Source organism: Amblyomma mixtum, chromosome 8, assembly GCF_055824585.1.
Source record: "Amblyomma mixtum isolate Tamu chromosome 8, ASM5582458v1, whole genome shotgun sequence".
In the NCBI taxonomy this organism is placed as follows: domain Eukaryota; kingdom Metazoa; phylum Arthropoda; class Arachnida; order Ixodida; family Ixodidae; genus Amblyomma; species Amblyomma mixtum.
Genome location: NC_143019.1, coordinates 1,884,061 through 1,893,988, shown reverse-complemented (window position 1 = coordinate 1,893,988; position 9,928 = coordinate 1,884,061). Strand labels below are relative to the sequence as shown.

The 9,928-nt window shown below is 45.9% G+C and overlaps 1 non-coding gene across 1 annotated transcript; it reads left to right on the top strand.

Annotated features, from left to right (window-relative positions):
* Positions 1–3,389: 3,389 nt before the first annotated feature.
* On the top strand, positions 3,390–3,463 carry TRNAT-GGU (transfer RNA threonine (anticodon GGU)). Its single transcript has one exon. It is a non-coding gene; the product is annotated as a tRNA-Thr (tRNA).
* The last annotated feature ends 6,465 nt before the right edge of the window (positions 3,464–9,928 follow it).

Below are 9,928 nucleotides of genomic sequence, written 5' to 3'. Positions count from 1 at the left end.
AAATTGTCAGCGTGCGGGAATGCATAAAAAAAGACATATCATTATCCATGATGTACCATTAGGAATTGACACACGAAGAATTTCTATTATCTTCTCCGTCTTTTTTATTAATTTCTGCACTGGTTTGTGTTCGCGTGACTTGTCACTCGACAGATTTCACCACTACCCTATGTACTCCCCCATAGATTGTTCACTTCCTGGCTTGTGTCAATAGTGGTTCACACGCCATGATCGCAGGCGGCGACCCCTCCCCAAGCCCTACCCCGGCGGCAGTGGGTGAGTACTGGAGCATATCGGTGCATGTCCCTGAAGGTTTCTTATTAAGACGAAAGTCTTTAATGCCTCATCGTTGTCGACAGAAGACTGTCAGCAGAAGCTTGTCAGCAAAGGTGTGACGCTTTTGACCGGTGTCCACCGAGATATGTGAGACAGCTGACAGTTACTGCGTAATTTTCTTTTCTCAAATCCAATTTTCATTTTCTTCATTACGGCCACTCTTTATCTTTCTTCTTTCACTCCCACTTCCTCCCTTCCCGTACGGTGCGGTTCAGGTGTCCACTGATATGACAGAGAATTACTGCGCCATTTCTTTCCTCAAAAAGCGTTGCGCTCAAAGGGCAAGGCATCGTGCCGAACGGGTGGTGGCTAGTGATGCAAAACTATCGGAAAATTGACTATCGATAGTGTCGATAGTTTTTTGGAAACTATCGATAGTGTAAAAAACTATCGATAGACTATCGATAATACTATCGATAGTCTATCGTTAGTTGCAGCGATAGTATCACTATCGATTGTATTACTATCGATAGTGTTGCTATTGATAGTACTACTAGCGATAGTACCGCTATCGATAGTGAAACTGTCGATGGTAAGACTATTGAGAGTAAAAATATTGGTATTATGCATTTGTCGCCCAGCGATATAACCAAAACATTTGCGATACCTGATTGGTTTGACGGTCTCATATGGCTTAATGTCCCAAAGAGACTCAGGCTATGGGGGATGCCGTAGTAGAGGTCTCCGGGTAAATTTCGACCAGCTGTGGTTCTTTGACGTGCACTGGGACAGTTCGGAAAAATACCTAGAACTTCATTCGAAGAAAGAATAAAAAGCCCATGTTGTGCTGGCTTGCTGACGTAACCGCTGCAGAAATGGTTTTCGCACACATGCTTCGCAACGAGGACATTCGCACGCTAACATTTTGTCCAGCAACTTTACGTAGGGAACGTCTGCAGAGCTCGGTGACGCGTGAGCCGCGAAAATGGCCGAGTCCTGTCAGTTACTCATACCATCACCTCCATACCACATACTAAGGAAACCAACTTAGGTGCAGTGGCTACGAGTAGTTGATTTTATAGTATCGATAGTACTATATATAACAATTCGTAACGATACTGCTATCGATAGTACTATCAATGGAACTAACGATAGTACTCTCGGTGGTACTATCGATAGTCTTTTTTGTCATCGATAGTTCGATAGTGACTCAACTATCGATAGTATCGATAGTACTATCGATGGTTTTGCATCACTATTGGTGGCGTTCTGTGGACAGCGCTGAACACGCAGTCGCGTTCCACTCCTAAAAGCCAAGCATAAGCGTCATTAATTACCAGTTAATTAATATATAGTCGTTGATCAGTAATTAGACATTAATTAGTAATTTGTCCTTACTTAGCAATTAGTACTTAATTATGTGTGCCGTCATCCTGTGGTGCCGTCAGCAGTGCCAGAGGAAGTCAAAGTGGTGCTGAAAACGGTTTCGCCTCTACGCACTTTAGTCAGTCTAAGTGCCCCCGGAATTTTTTTAATTTGCATTAAATAAACGGTGAAAAGCAGCTGCAACAAAAAGAAGCCAGTTTTTAAACATCGCCTCGCTGCAAATTTATAACGTTACGGGGCATTTTTGCGCATGTAGATTCAGTGGAGGTGATTTCAGTGTAAGTTGGCTTTTCCTTTTAAGACGTCAACGTTTTTCACTCTCCTCTAGAAGTGCGCTTGATTGCGAGACAGAGCTGCTCGACCATACGAAGAAGAAAAGAGCAAATGTAACCTGTACGCAGATATCGAGAAGACAAGCAAAGGGAAAAGAGTGGCTCGTTGTGACATACATCACAGAATTCAACGGTCACTGAAACTAAGCAGCATAGGCGCCGTTTTTTTTTAATTGCGTAAGCAATACTGCGCCAGGTTTCTAGCCGTCGTGTAGCTCCCGGCGGTGGCCGAGGTGAAACAGATGGAGCGCCGTTGCCATAGCAACCGTTTCAGCCGCGCTCCGCCAGGCGCGGGACCGTCGCTGCGCCGCCGCCGCTGCCGCGCGCCAAGTCGCGCGCTCTCGACGCATGTGTCGGAATGTGGAGAAAGGAGAGAGGAAGCGGGAGGGAAACGGTGAATAAATACACGCTTCCCCTCGGGCAAAACAGTTGCTGCTTGCTTACGCAACTTGTCGGTTTAACCAGAGCTAAACCTAAGCTAATTTTTTTTAACCTGTGGTCTTCCACAGTGGGAGCCTAAAATATGAATTATTGAAATATAATTTATTTGAAAACAGAAGAAAAAACAACCGCATGCCGCTGGTAGGATCCGAACCCACAACCTGATAATCCTGCGTCCGGTTCTCTACCAGTGTAGCTGCGGCGACAGCTATCCAATCTTCTGCTTTCGGGGTTATTAGTGTTCAGGAGCGCCGCCCTCTTCCATTGCGGCAGATAGAGTAGGTATTGTATTACCGCGACTGCCACGTGAACCGTGATCGAACGGCGAGGAGGGAAGCTGTGCGAGAGCCCTCTTATGCTGCCTATGGCATCAATACTGGAAGAACCGAGGCCCTCGTTAAGCAATTACGGAGACAAGGGAAGGAGAATGAGGGTCTCGTTATGACATACATGACGGAATCCAAGAGTCACTGAAAGTAACATATTACTTCGTGCTCCATTTTTAATGGCTCCTTTAAGAGAGAGACCCAGCACGCAACTCCTTAATCAGGAAAAAAATCACATGCTTCAATGTTCTTGGCGCGTATTCACATTAACCACGCTTTATATTAGTAAAAAAATCGAAAACAGATTTCGCAGTGTTATAAACAAATTAACGCTCATTGTCAGCCTCGCATTGTCAGCTCTCGAAGGGGGACGCACTCTTGTAGCGAAAGCAACACTAAGCGAGTCGCCGAGACATTTCGCGGAGCCGAGGAAAGCGACTGCTTTCAGAGAAAGCTGTATAGCTTTCCTGTGTAGCCGTATGGCTGCGCTCAGGTGGATGCCAATGAGCAATTACTCCCTTGTTACAAATTTACTCCACCTTGGGGGATTCCCCTAAAACATTTGACCAACACTGTTCCCACTTCGAGTTATTGATCAATTCGCTCTCGCCCTACCATAAGCTTCCCGTCCCGGTTAGCTCAGTTGGTAGAGCGACTGCTCCGGTGAAGCGGTGGCCCCGGGTTCGAACCCCGGACCAGGAAGAATTTTTCTTTCCAGAGGTGCCGCCGCCGCGCTCGCCAGTTTTGCATGCGCAGCAGCGGCTTGCAAAGCAAGCGTGCCGGGGCCGCCGCCGCTGCCGCGCGCTCTCCATCGCCTCTCTCCTCTCCGATGCGCAGTAGCGGCGCACAGCTAGCGTGCCGGGGCCGCCGGCACGCCAGCTGTGCGTAGTGACGTCACCAATTGCTCCTTGCGCATGCGCAGTGTGGCCGTGCAAGAGCACGTGAAACGGCGAGACTGTGGGCAATGTAGCTCACGTTGTTGCTTTCAGCTCATATGTTGCTTTCGCAATCGTCCAGGTTGAACCAGAGCTAAACCACAGCCAATTTTTTAGGCCCTCTCTAGCTCCTTTGTTTTAAACCGAGGCGAAAATGTCGAACGACTTATACATAGGGCCAATATGTTTTATGTTGAAAAGACCTAAGCCTAGCTTTGGCGTACTGTGCCTATAATTTCTCATCAGACCTTATAATACCTTATAAATTGGCTCATTTTAAAGACAAGCAGCATGTACTATCGGTGAATAGCAAATTCAACGGTACTGGCTTCAGTGTCTGCGAGGATTATTCTCCGAACACCCGTCTCGCGCGGAAACGCCTCTATGACTATGGTAAACGTGAATGGCTCAATTTTAAATTACGCCTTGACAAGTTGATATCCGGAAGTAAGACTTATGTATTTGACCGCACCACTGATCATGTAGTTGAACAAAAACCCTGGCAACCACTTTAACAGAAACACACTGTGAAGCAAACTTACCGTTCCCCATTATCATTCTTATTCACTAACATCCGTAGTGTCATCCCAAAACGCGATGCTTTATGTAACCTCGTTGAATCATGTTCTGCTAACGTAATGCTGTTAACCGATACTTGGCTTACCTGTGCTGTTTGCGACACTGAGATATTACCCTCCCTTCCAAATTTTGATATATTTCGAGTGGATCGTAGCGAAATGAGGGGGGGGGGGGGGGTCTCATTGCCACTGATCGATCATTACGTTGCTCACGTGTAACAATTTCAAGCAAATTGGAAATGATTTGGCTCTGCTGTAATGCATGTTATCCACGTGTTCTCATTGGTGTATGCTATCGCCCCCCAAACCATGATCCTTTATTTAATTCCTTGTTTCATGCCTCCCTAAGCACGTTAACGACCCTCTATACCAATACTCCAATTTTATTGTTTGGCGACTTCAACTTCCCATCTATCACCTGGTCTGATCTTGCTTCCACGCTTTCAAAATCTAACGCTGAGTGTGAATTTGTTCACACCTGCCTCACGTTTGGATTATATCAAATAATCGACCGTCCAACTCGTTTAACAGATCATTCTGCTAATATTCTGGACCTTGTGCTGACATCACAACCTAATAGCTTCTCACCCATCACTTACATTAAAGGGCTCAGCGACCACATGGCCATTCATGCTACATTTTCTTGCCATTTGCGAAACGCGAAAAAGATCAAGAAAACGCTTACCCTCTATAATAAAGGTAACTACGTTGGCTTTAACCGCAATCCTGCTGCTTTCCTTGATAACTTTTCGTCTGGTTTTTCACTACGCTCTCTCGAATCTAACTGGTTACTCTTTAAGTCCGAAATGCAACGCCTAATAAATTTACATATTCCGACCATAACCGTAACAGAACGTCCTGGTTCCCCATGGTATAACAAAACACTTAAAAGATTAAATAACAAAAAGAAGCGATTATTTCGTGCAGCTAAAACTACAGGCACGGCTACCACCTAAGAGAAATATTACACTGCCGCTGCTAATTACGATACCGAGGTCATCAAAACTAAGAATAACTTCTACTCATCCACCTTGTCTGACATGCTGCATGAAATCCCGAAGCGTTTCTGGAAAACTATTTGCCCCTCCACTTCTAGCATAATTTCTCTGACTGATAATTCTGGTGTTTCCTCTTCCGAATCAGAGGTTCCAAATATTCTAAATGACGCATTTTGTTCTATATTCACAAACGAACCACTTAATAACCTCCCTGATGCACCCAGTTTTCTTCACACGCCTATGGGTAACATTGCATTTGAACCGCGCGGCATCGCCAAGGTCATCGATAAATTAAAAAATTCTTCATCCGCGGTATTGGCGGCATCAATGCCAAAATCCTCAAAAACACCAAAGACCTCTGCAGTATCATATTGTCTCTGATTTTTCAGCAGTCATTTTCTTCGTGCTCATTACCACGGGACTGGCGCATTGAGAAGGTCATTCCCGTTTAAAAAAAAGGTAACAGATCTTCACCACTTAACTGTAGGCCAATCTCATTAACCTGTGTTTGTTGTAAAATTATGGAACATATCATATATTTTGATACTGCCAAGTTTTTATCATCTCGTAATTTTTTTCATTCTAATTAACACGGCTTTCGTAAAGAGCATTCCTGTGACACGCAACTTGTTCTTTTTCTTCATGATATACACGCATGCCTAAATCGAAACATTCCCACGGATTCAATATTTCTGGATTTCGAAAAAGCACTTGATAAAGTCCCACACGCGCGCCTAATTCTTAAACTGTCACGCATAAACCTTCATCCCCTAGTTCTGGATTGGATTCCAGCCTTCCTTACTGATCGTTATCAATTTGTTCGTGCTTACTCACACTCGTTATCCCTCTCCCCTGTCTTGTCTGTCGTCCCTTAGGGGACCGTTTTAGGCCCTCTTCTCTTCCTTATCTACATAAATGATTTACCATCTAACATAAGATTAATGTCCGACTCTTTGCGGATGATTGCGTTATCTATACCGCCCAATGCATAATTCCTCCGACGCCACCATTCTTCAAGAAGATCTTGCACGCGTCGAAGAATGGTGTAGTACCTGGCTCATGTCCCTAAATAGCAGTAAAAAGGCACTTATTTCTTTCCATCGCCGGCGCAACCACCGTGAAAATACTTATACAATGCTCAACAATCCTATTTCGTCCGTTGACTCATGCAAGTATCTTGGTATCCATTTAAGTAAAGATTTAACCTGGTCGCATCATATTCACCACGTCACCAATTCAGCTAATCAATTTCAAGGGTATTTGCGTCGTAACCTATCCTTAGCTCCCTCTCCCATTAAGCTTCTTGCTTACGTAACTTTCATACGTCCTAAACTTGATTACGCATGTGCTGCATATGATCCCCACTATACTGACCTAATCACCACGCTCGAAGCAGTCCAAAACCGCGCCGCCAGATTCATTTGCTCAGACTACTCTCATTATACTAGCATTACAGCACTAAAATCTCAGCTTAATCTCCCAACACTGGCCTGTCGGCGTAAAATCGCCCGTCTTTCGCTGTATCATAAATTTTATCACACTTCCGATCATGAAACTGCCCCGATAACACGCGCTCGTCGCTTTTCTCGTAATAGTCACCCTAACGCCGTCTACCCTGAACGGGCCCGCACCGAAACATATAAAAAGTCATTTTTTCTTCGAACAGCCAACGACTGGAATGACCTTCCATCCGAAGTGGCGACCATCATCAATCTTGTTCCATTCAAAACCGCCATTGAAGACCATCTGTGTTCATATTAACTCTTTTGTTTGCCCACCCCTCATGTAATGTCCCCTGTGGACCCTTGAGGAAACAATAAATAAATAAAAAATAAATACTATCCAGATTTATAATTAGCCTTCATGTAAGCAACCTGCGATGATCCTTCACATGTCGATTACAGCACCAAACACTCGCGCTAGCGATAGGAGCAAACATTTTTGATACAGATTTGTGGTGGTTTTCCGTGACATCTCCCGGCGCTCGAACCAATGAGCTTCCGCGTCCTGTCGAATTAAAACATCGGTAGCGTGGGTAAGCTAACTGAGTTACGTTAAGGGCACCTATATCGGAAAGCTATCAGTCAGACTGTAACCCATAACCATTCCGGAAAGTGGTCTGGTATTTGTTGCAACCCGAGGGGCTCCAGGCAGCAGTTTTTAGGCGCAAAGTGGAACAATTCCAGCGCCTACTCGGCACTGCTGGTGGCTTGGAGGCGAAGTTCTTCCTGCCAACTTTACGCACAACTCAGACTGCTAAACCAATGTTTGAGTTTGAACATAACCATTTGTTATTACTCTGAAAGCCTCTGATCAGGATTAATTTTGGTTTAGTTTATTGGGGTTTAACGCCTCAAAGCGACTCGAGTTATCACGGATGCCGCAGGATCTTTAACTTTCTGTGGTTCTTTAACGTCCAGTGACCTCGCACAGTACACGGGCCTCTAGAATTTCGCCTCCATTAACGTATTCTTATTCTTATACTGCTTTGGTAAATTCACTGTCTCGCACATCTCGGTGGACACCAGAATTGTGCTGTAAGGGAAGGGAGGAAGGCGGGAGTGAACGAAGAAAGAGAGAAAGAGGTGCCGTAGAAGAAGTCTCCAGGAATAATTTCGTGTTATATTGATTTCACCGATCACGGCTTGCGCTAGACGGCTGCGATGGCCAACGAGCGGATATTAAGCGCGCCAATCAGTGCTGGCCTGATGTCGCACACAAAAATGCCTGTTATTGCTGCGGCGGCATCCGTCACTCGTGTTCGCTGAATGAATTGTCATCATTAGTTTCACATCCCGGGCCTCACCAGTTGAAGAAAAAATGTCGCCATACGGTCTTCAGTCAACATTCTCCTAAGCCAGCTGGAGCCCCAGTATAGGTATAGTAAATCACCTTGAGGTCAGTTGTTTTTGAAAATATAGGGATCGGATACCAATGTCACATTTTGAACACTGACTCAAATATCGAGTAATGAAATGATGAATTAATTCAGAATATTTTTTCTTTTCATTTCATTGAACAATGATCCCTTGATTAAGGAAGCAGTTACCCTGGACGCTGAAGCCACGCTCCGAGTAGATAAAATCAGTCCTTGTTTGTGAACATAGCGCAACTTTTTTTTTGGAACACAAAAGACTCCGATCAATTGAATTAAAATACGCCAGATTTGGAGCCACATAACTCCGTGTGCAGAACAAAAAATCCCCGTCTCTGCGGACGAAGGCAAACCATGCATACTGCCCAAAAAAATTCGTCAAGGAGCAGTTTCATGTACATGCAGCCTCTAAGTTGCTGTACCACTGTCGGTATACCTGACAGCAGATTGCGCTGTTTCTTCAGTAGGCAACCCAGCACGCGAGCGCAAGCCCGTTTCGGCGAAAAGCTTTACGTGAGAGGCGCAAGCTATACTCACGAAAACCGTTTTGTGGCTATGCAGCAGAGGCTAGGCCAGAAAAATTAGCTGTGGCTTAGCTCTGGTTAAGCCTGAGTGATTGCGAAAGCAATAGCTCCCTGGCTGCGCTTGGCTCTGCTGGCGGTTTGGCATGGCTTCACCTTTTGTGCAACTAAAGGATTTACTCTGGACACAACATGGTTTCTACTGTTTGTTTATTCCAATGAACACGCTTTGGTGGTCCGTAAAGTCGTGACTCTTGGTCTGAAGACTGGTAATTACATAGTCGTCCGAATGTCTATACATCACGAAGTCTAGACTGCTACCCCATTGGGTAGTACTCTTCGGGTGGAGAGGACACAGCTGAAGATAGTACTTTTCGTCGACAGCTCGAACTTGTAGAACGCCGCCGGGCTCGCCATTCTGCGGCATAGGCGCGTTGCTTAGCCAACCGCTCTTGCCTTTCTTCATCTGTCTCCTCGGCACGGCGCAGGCGTTTGCGCGCAGCACGCCGCTCCAGCGACGCCTCGTACAATTCCTCAGACATGATTAAGCGGAGCGCGCCTGCGGCGTCCCGTTTATCCTCTCCTGGCGAGCGCCCTCACGCGGCGGGCCGAGGAGGCCGTCACGTGGTAGCCGCCGCGCCGAGCGAAGGAACGACTACGGCCGAAGAGACGAGTTGGGGCCCCTGCTCTCCTCTGGTCGTGACGTCACGCTGTCATGTGATCGTGCGCCGCAGCTGCGCTGGAGCGAAGGAACGACCTCCACCGACAGCAGAAAAGTGCTAGCAGTATTGCTTTCGCAATAAAAGGAATGAGATGGTCCTTTGTCCCCATTCCGTCGGGAGTGGGTTGTACGTCCTGCGGGCTCTAGGGGTATAGGGGGGTGAAGAAGAAGAGATTGTGCGGGGTGACTAGCGCTTATAAGCCTATTCCCGATAGGCCTATAAGCCTACTCACTGGGACAAAGTTCAGTCTCCTTACTTTTCCTGCCTAGCCTCTGCTCTATAGCCATAAGAAGTTGTCCGTCAGTATAGTGCACGAGGCATACCTCATGTACAATGTGTTTATTTGGAAGCCGTGCATTTCTCACTTCATAAATTCATCCGGGTCATTCCTATGTCACTTGCTACTGCAAAGAAGTAGCCCATTTTCGGCTGATATGCAGGAGAATTGTTTTTTTTTTTGCATATACGTTAGCTTCAAAATTAACCGTTTGAAGATTGGTTTTCTGTCTATGCGCGGATTCCTGCAGCTGTGCACAAG